Here is an 8,967-nt window from a genome sequence, read left to right on the forward strand (position 1 = left end):
TTCTGGCCTACTTTCAGCCGATGCGACTTGTCTGTCGCTGAACAGTCGCTTTTTATGTATTCAGCACCTATGTATAATGTTGTAAAAATGCTCTAGAAGCTAAAGTCGCAGAAATGTCACACATATTTGGCCTGCAACTTTCTGTGCGACAAATTCAGACAGGAAAAATCAGTATAAATCCTTAGAAAATTATCCCCCAGTGTCTCCATCTGCTGGCGGTATTGAATAAGCATTGCTGCACTGATGGGGTATGCATTAGACGAAAAAAAAGAAGAAAAAGAAGAATAATACGCCCAGAAAAGAGGCGAAAAGGAGAAAAACGTAAAAAAACGTGAAAAAAAAGTAAGAGGAAGAGAAGGGAAAAAAAGGTGGAAATGGGTTTAAAAGTGATTTCGGCGGAGAAATATATATATATATATATATATATATATATATATATATACGCGCACACACACACATATATATAAACGTATTCTCCGTTGAGATATTGCAGCCGCTGCTGTGTCCAGGCCCAGGAGCCTTAGCACTGTGCTGTGATGTCACTCAATACCACTGACATCACTAGGTGTAAACAACATCTCTCCTTTGCTGTGTATGTGACTATGGAGCTGTTTGGTGATGTCGTCTATTATGGCCTTCATAGAAGCAACAGGAGATTGTTGCATCCATCTAGAACCCTCAGAACTACAGTGCTATGATGTCACTCACTTCCACAGGCCTTGCAGAGTGTAAACAACAACAACCCAGCTTTGTTGTGTATGTAACCATAGGGATTTGTGATGTCACCTAGAACATTAACAGCAGCGACAGCTTTATGAGGAGCATCAGCACTGCTCTGCCTGAGCAGAACCATCACCGCCATAGGTTGTCAAATAACCCGGGTTTAACCCACACAGGTAAGTCCAATGGGGTGCAGGCATGTCCTCTATGCTTACAGCTTCCCGTGGGTGTTGGTTTGATACCGTTTGGGGACAGCCAAGGAGGCATCTGCAGGCAACAAAGGTAGGTGTGTGCTTGTGTGTGTGTTTCCTATGCAGATCCTAAGCCCAGTGTCACATGCAAGTAGGAGGAGTAAGAAGGGTTCCTGGCAAATCCGGGTTATGGATTGCATTTAAAAAGGCCCCGTGGGAGTGCAATGGGCCCCTGTCTTGCTGCTTAGCAATAATGGTATGGGTTTAGGTTCTGCTGTGTGTACTGGTGGTTGACTGCCCCCCCAGCCCAGAGTGTGCATGGAAAATTGTCTGGCAGCCTCCCTGACAGCAAGCAGTGATAGTGCCCATGAAGGGCACCTTGTTGGGCCCGCCCCTTTCACGGTTATCGCTTCTCGGCCTTTTGGCTAAGATCAAGTGTAGTATCTGTTCTTATCAGTTTAATATCTGATACGTCCCCTATCTGGGGACCATATATTAAATGGATTTTTGAGAACGGGGGCCGATTTCGAAGCTTGCTTCCGTCGCCCTATGCATTGACCCGATATGGCAGTATCTTCGGGTACAGTGCACCACCCCCTTACAGGGTTAAAAAGAAAGATTCCTACTTTCATTGCTACCTGCTTGCTGGCTAGCCAGCTAGCCAGCCCTGTGGGCCTTGCTGCTGCTGCAGCCAAAAAACAAAAGGTGGTGCTGCTGCTGCTTCTGCTGCTTCTGCTTCTGCTTGTGTCTGGCCGCTGTTGGAGCGTCCAGGCACAGGACTTCTGCTGCTGCTGACTAAATGGCCTCCTTAATTGGATCATTTGAGTAGCCAGCACACCTGTGCAGGTAGGGCATGACATGATAGGCAGCTGCCTTGATAGCGGGTGGGTGCTGAATGTTCCTAATTGACAAAATAAGATTAATGCTTATGAAGAAATATAAAATCTCATCCCTTCCCCAATATCGCGCCACACCCCTACCCCTTAATTCCCTGGTTGAACTTGATGGACATATGTCTTTTTTCGACCGTACTAACTATGTAACTATGTAACATAACATGGGGGGGGGGGGTCTCCTGGCTGTTCACACAGGTGTGTCATTGCTGTACATTGACCATGCATTGCTTCTGTGGTATTGCAAAGGCAAAGACAAATGCTTCCAGCCATCCATTGCACTAATGGATTGGTCATCAGCTGGCTGTCTATGTCCCGCATCAATATAGACCAAAGTACAGAGGGTTAGGCTATGCTATTGTGCACCTACCTGATGCATCAGAAGGTGTGAGGCCCTTGCTAAATTCTGTGCACAGACTTTGAGATCTATACTTTAGACTGTATCTAAACCTGCTCCAACATGGACTGACATTCTGGCCTACTTTCAGCCGATGCGACTTGTCTGTCGCTGAACAGTCGCTTTTTATGTATTCAGCACCTATGTATAATGTTGTAAAAATGCTCTAGAAGCTAAAGTCGCAGAAATGTCACACATATTTGGCCTGCAACTTTCTGTGCGACAAATTCAGACAGGAAAAATCTGTATAAATCCTTAGAAAATTATCCCCCAGTGTCTCCATCTGCTGGCGGTATTGAATAAGCATTGCTGCACTGATGGGGTATGCATTAGACGAAAAAAAAGAAGAAAAAGAAGAATAATACGCCCAGAAAAGAGGCGAAAAGGAGAAAAACGTAAAAAAAACGTGAAAAAAAAGTAAGAGGAAGAGAAGGGAAAAAAAGGTGGAAATGGGTTTAAAAGTGATTTCGGCGGAGAAATATATATATATATATATATATATATATATATATATATATATATATACGCGCACACACACACATATATATATAAACGTATTCTCCGTTGAGATATTGCAGCCGCTGCTGTGTCCAGGCCCAGGAGCCTTAGCACTGTGCTGTGATGTCACTCAATACCACTGACATCACTAGGTGTAAACAACATCTCTCCTTTGCTGTGTATGTGACTATGGAGCTGTTTGGTGATGTCGTCTATTATGGCCTTCATAGAAGCAACAGGAGATTGTTGCATCCATCTAGAACCCTCAGAACTACAGTGCTATGATGTCACTCACTTCCACAGGCCTTGCAGAGTGTAAACAACAACAACCCAGCTTTGTTGTGTATGTAACCATAGGGATTTGTGATGTCACCTAGAACCTTCACAGCAGCGACAGCTTTATGAGGAGCATCAGCACTGCTCTGCCTGAGCAGAACCATCACCGCCATAGGTTGTCAAATAACCCGGGTTTAACCCACACAGGTAAGTCCAATGGGGTGCAGGCATGTCCTCTATGCTTACAGCTTCCCGTGGGTGTTGGTTTGATACCGTTTGGGGACAGCCAAGGAGGCATCTGCAGGCAACAAAGGTAGGTGTGTGCTTGTGTGTGTGTTTCCTATGCAGATCCTAAGCCCAGTGTCACATGCAAGTAGGAGGAGTAAGAAGGGTTCCTGGCAAATCCGGGTTATGGATTGCATTTAAAAAGGCCCCGTGGGAGTGCAATGGGCCCCTGTCTTGCTGCTTAGCAATAATGGTATGGGTTTAGGTTCTGCTGTGTGTACTGGTGGTTGACTGCCCCCCAGCCCAGAGTGTGCATGGAAAATTGTCTGGCAGCCTCCCTGACAGCAAGCAGTGATAGTGCCCATGAAGGGCACCTTGTTGGGCCCGCCCCTTTCACGGTTATCGCTTCTCGGCCTTTTGGCTAAGATCAAGTGTAGTAATACAGGAGATCTGGTCAGAAGGTACTCGGGTACCCCTCTCCTCGGCCTTGTGGGATCGCCCAGGTTTATTGCCTGGGCTTCACCCACTTGTTGCTATTGGGGAGAGGGCCTAGTCCCAGGGTAACGAGTAGCGATCGCCTCTCAAGACCTTCGGGTGGAGAGAGGTTAGAACCATGGATGATGATCCGGATCCAGGTTCTGTGCCGGCATACGCAAGGATCAAAAACACCGTGAGAGTCATTCTCACGGATGATACCAAAAGGGCGGACGATTTAAAATTCGTAGTAGAGGACGTACTCGGAGGAGTTTTCGGAATACAGAAGGGCGAGATATTGGCAATCCAGGACTACCCGAAGTGTAAAATTTTTGATGTGACGTTCACACAAAATGGCATCCACAGAGATTTTGTTACCAGAGCTGCTGCGAGTAAAGACAAAAAGCTTCAGGGTGTCCGGATTATTGAGCATGTTCTAGACGATATTAAGCTGGTGGTAGTAAAGATGTATTCCCCTTTCGCCAACCTACACGATGTTGAGTTGTTTTTACAAGTCTATTTTAGTAAGGTTGAGTGCAGAGGAAAAATAATGAACAGCTGTGGCATCTGGACATCTAAGTGGAGATTTCAGGTTACATGCAAAAAAGATGCCAGATTGCCAGGGGGAATACAACTACCACCAGCTCGTTTTAAAATAAATAATATGTATGGCGACCTCTTTTATGCGGGGATGCCAAGCTACTGCAGGAAGTGTCACAGATATGGACACACAAAAGAAAACTGTGAAAGTACATGCAAAAAATGTGGTAGCACACAGCACGAGACAGAGAAATGCACAAGAGGAGGGAGGTGCAATTTCTGTCAACAATTCGGTCACCTTTTCTCCTCTTGTCCCCACAGACATAGGACGGAGCAGCAGTGGCAACCCTGGAGGCAGCAAGGACAGCAACCGGGACACCAGCCGAGGCAAGCAGAGCCAGTGATTACCCCCCACAAGAGGTAAGCGGTGAGATGGAGAAGGAGAAAGACCCCCCTCAGGCAAAAGGAGGGGACCCTAAAGAGCAGAGGATGGCCAAAAAACGTGCAAGTGGTGAAAAAACTGGCCCCCAGGAGCATGCTGGGTTAAGAGAGGAGCGGACGGCGGCCGAATCCGCTCCTCAGCAACCTCTGGCTCAGGGTCCCCCTGAGAGCGATGATCCGGGTGGAGAGGTGAAGGTTAAAAGGCGGAGGGGCTCCAGAAGACTCTATTCGGAGGCGGTCCAGGGGGAGCCGATGGAAGTACCTGCGGATGCAGGGAACCCAAGTGACGTTCCTCCACAGGTCCCCATAGGGGATACCCCCCCTCCTCCCTGCCAGGAGGAGGTTTCAGGGGTGACCGTCTCTGAGGTACCAGAGACGGAACTAAGTGAACACCCGACCCCTATGGAGGGGCAAGAGGTGGAAGAACCCAATGAGTCTGGAGCCCTGATTGCCAGGATGCCCGAGAACAACTATGCCTCAATCATGATGGAGGAGGGGGGTCGGCTGAGTGATGGTGCCTCCTCTCCTGCTTCCTCTATGCGTACAGTTGAGTCAGATTTTGGGGGGTATGAGGCTTCGGAGGGGGAATCAGAGGTGTAAGACGTTTTCTTGTACATTCCCATGGCTGAGTTGTCCGGTCTGTCCTTGAACGTGAGAAGTGTGAGCGCCAGAGTAAGAAGGGTTGCCCTATTTAATTACTTGTCGGTTTTTGCTGCTTCCGTCCTTTTCCTGCAGGAATGTGGCATCCCGCACAGATTAAATTATAAAGAATATGAAGATGATTGGGTGCACGGTCCATCAGTCTGGTCTGGATCAAATGAGTCCAGATCAGCAGGGGTCGCCATACTTTTTAAAGGGAACGTTTTAATTGAGAGTTTTAACGAAATTTTACCAGGCAGAATTTTATTGGTCAGCGCTTTTATTAATGGTATTAAATGGCAGTTTTTAAATTTTTATGGTTCTCCTGATAAGAATGAAAGAATAAAAATGTTGGAGATTTTACCCCTTTTTATTAACAATTCTAGTCCTCTTGTTTTATCAGGTGATTTTAATTGTATTTTAAGGGGAGAACGCCGTTTTTCGAACGCAGGGAGTAGGAACTATGATAAGACGTCTTTTATGTTAAAAAACTTGATTTTAGATTTTAATCTCACTGATGTTTTTAAAAAATGTAATTTTAACGTACCAGAGGAAGACGGTGTTACCTGGAGCAATGCAAGCTGTAGCTCCAGGATAGATTTTATTTTTTGTTCTTATCAAGTACTGCCTTTTAACTGTGATCTTTTTACCAATGTTTTTTCTGACCATAAATTATTGTATTTTAAAGTTAAAAGTGATTTTAAAAGGAGAACTGGTAGGAATGCCTGGAAGTTAAACGTGTCCCTTTTAGAAGATTCGCAGGTTTTATCAGATTTTATCACCTTTTACAAGGAATGCAGACGAGTAAAAGACCCCAACACTCCCACCAGTATCTGGTGGGAAAAAATGAAACTAAAAATAAAAGAATTTTTTATCCGTGTTGGGGTTAGGAAAGCTAAAGAAAAACGTGAATTTTATAATATCCTAAATACTCGTCTGCAAACCCTGTACAAATTCAGAGCACATGGGATGGAGGTGGAGAAGGAGGTACATGATCTTAAAAAAGAAATAACTAAGTGCCTGGAGCAGAAAGGAAAAGAAATTATCTTTAGGTCTCGAATACAGCATCTTGAGGAAAACGAGACCTGCTCCAGGTATTTTTTTAAGAAAATACATGAAAATAGAAGGTTAATAGAAAACATTGAAGGAGTGAATGATGTACAGGGTATTTTAAAAAAGGTGCAAGAGTTTTATGCGGATCTTTTTAATGTAAAACACATTGATGAATGTTTTATGAATGATTCGTTAAAGGAGATCACCAATTTTTTAGATCCTGTCTCACAGTCTTTTTTATTGCAGAATATTTCAGAGCAGGAGATTTTAGAGACCGTCAAGAGTTTTAAAACAGGTAAAGTGCCTGGGCCGGATGGTATACCCATTGAATTTTATGTTACTTTTTATGGTATTTTAAAAGAAGATTTGTTCTCCCTTTTTACCGAAGTCTTTAAGTCTAAAATCCTCCCAGGCTCATGGAAGAAGGGTGATGTCTCCCTGCTATTCAAAAAGGGAGACCGGTCGGAACTCAAAAACTGGAGACCAATCACCCTTCTGAACTGCGACTATAAAATAATGGCGAAACTGTGTGCTAACCGCTTAAAGAACGTAATCCATAAAATAATTCATACAAACCAAGTCTGTGGGGTGCCTGGGAGGAGTTTATGGGAGAACCTAAACCTTTTAAAGGATGTAATTAGCGACACCAAATTAAGAAAAGGAAAGCTGGCGGTTTTATCCATAGATTTTGAAAAAGCTTTCGACAGGGTGTCACATTTTTATCTTTTTAAGGTTTTAGAGAAAATGGGTATACCTGATGGCTTTTTATTGTCTCTTAGAGCTTTTTATGATAACTGTACTAGTAAAATTTTAGTAAATGGTTTTAAGACACAGGGCGTGATTTTAAATTCCGGAGTGAAGCAGGGGTGTCCCTTGTCCCCACTACTCTTCATTTGCGCAATAGAGCCTCTTTTATGTACAATACGAAAGGATAAGCAGATCCATGGAGTCCCCCTGCCAGGAGGAGGGGGACTAGAGGCGAAGGTAGTGGGGTACATGGACGATGTTGCGGTGTTTTGCAGGGACACCCCATCGCTTCAGAAGACGCTAAAACAGATTCAATATTTTAATTGTGCCTCCGGTTTTAAAGTCAATTTTAACAAAAGTAACATTTTAAACATAGGCGGAATGCCTTTGTATGATGTGCCCGTCCCTGTGTCTGAGTCGGTGCAGATTTTAGGTGTCTCCTTTGACGAGTCTAATAATGGTTTTAATAGCTGGGACTTGGTGGCTCAAAAAATAAATAAGAAAATATGTATGTGGAACATGCGAGAACTTACAATGGAAGGGAAGGTTTTAATTACAAAAATGGTGCTTTTACCTATTTTATTGTATTTAAGTCTGGTTTTTCCCACCCCCCGAAATGGTTCTAAAGAAAATAACAAAAGCTTGTTTTACTTTCTTTTGGAGTTCTAAGAGCGAAAAATTAAAGAGACAAATTGTGATAAAACCGAACTCCAGGGGCGGTAAGGATTTTCCAGATTTTAAAGCTTTCCTTTTAATAAAGTTTTTTAGCATGTGTTTTACTACTGTTTTTAAAGATAGCTACTGGTCTTATTTTGTTCGTTTTAATACTGGTTATTTTATGCGGAGGAACGGCTGGTTTTCTACAGTTTTAAGTTGCCCTTATTCTTTGAATTTACCCCCTCAATACATGATTTTAGGAAAAATTTTAAACTTATATAATTTTAAAGGTAAAAGTGTTCAGGATCTGTGCAATAGCAAAAAACTACTAAAGGAAATAAAAGAAACCAGTACCGTGACTCCCATCAAAAATTTTAACGAACAGAAGTGTATACAGATTTGGAAGATGTTGAGTATTAATTATCTTTTTAATTCACAGAAGGACCTGGCCTGGAGCTGCGCACACGAGTGTCTTCCATGCCGGGCATTCCAGCACCGAAGAGGATTATCCAACTCTGCAACCTGCCCGAGGGAGGGATGCCGACAAGAGGAGACCGTGCACCATCTAATATGGACTTGTTTTTACTCGCAGAAAATATGGACAAAGATACTCCCTCTGGTAAAAAGGATAACTGGACTAAAAGACTTAAATATTGCAGTGGTTTTTTATGGTTGCCTGGAATGCCCAACACGGACTCAAGAGACTATTGCATGGAAGATCATAAACTGTGTGAAGGCAGCTCTGTGGAAGGCCAGGAATATTTTATTGTTCAAGCATGAGGTTTTATCTGTGAAGGACATTTTATCTATCTGTTTTTATGAAATGTACCAGTACTATCTTTTAGACAAGAAGAGATTTCCGCTTTTATCTAGAAAATGGTTTTTAAAAGAATGGAATTCTATCTTGTAAAGCCACAAAGTGCCCATTTTATGTTTTAATATGTTGTAAATATGTTATTTATATGTAACTGTATTTATTGACATATTTGCACAACTTTGTTAACATTATTTAATTTTTAATAAAGTTGCCCCCGTAAGGGTAGTCAAGTTAAAAAAAAAAAAATCTGTTCTTATCAGTTTAATATCTGATACGTCCCCTATCTGGGGACCATATATTAAATGGATTTTTGAGAACGGGGGCCGATTTCGAAGCTTGCTTCCGTCGCCCTATGCATTGACCCGATATGGCAGTATCTTCGGGTACAGTGCACCACCC

At 43.2% G+C, this 8,967-nt stretch overlaps 1 non-coding gene and 2 pseudogenes across 1 annotated transcript; all 3 read left to right on the forward strand.

The window, feature by feature from the left end:
* Positions 1-1,316: 1,316 nt before the first annotated feature.
* Positions 1,317-1,507, forward strand: LOC130303481 (U2 spliceosomal RNA). The gene has a single exon (XR_008853542.1). It is a non-coding gene; the product is annotated as a U2 spliceosomal RNA (small nuclear RNA).
* A 2,094-nt stretch (positions 1,508-3,601) lies between these two features.
* On the forward strand, positions 3,602-3,734 carry LOC130303507 (U2 spliceosomal RNA; annotated as a pseudogene).
* A 5,026-nt stretch (positions 3,735-8,760) lies between these two features.
* LOC130303503 (U2 spliceosomal RNA) lies at positions 8,761-8,967 on the forward strand (annotated as a pseudogene).

The sequence above is a fragment of the Hyla sarda genome, unplaced genomic scaffold (genome assembly GCF_029499605.1).
Source record: "Hyla sarda isolate aHylSar1 unplaced genomic scaffold, aHylSar1.hap1 scaffold_1229, whole genome shotgun sequence".
Lineage (NCBI taxonomy): Eukaryota > Metazoa > Chordata > Amphibia > Anura > Hylidae > Hyla > Hyla sarda.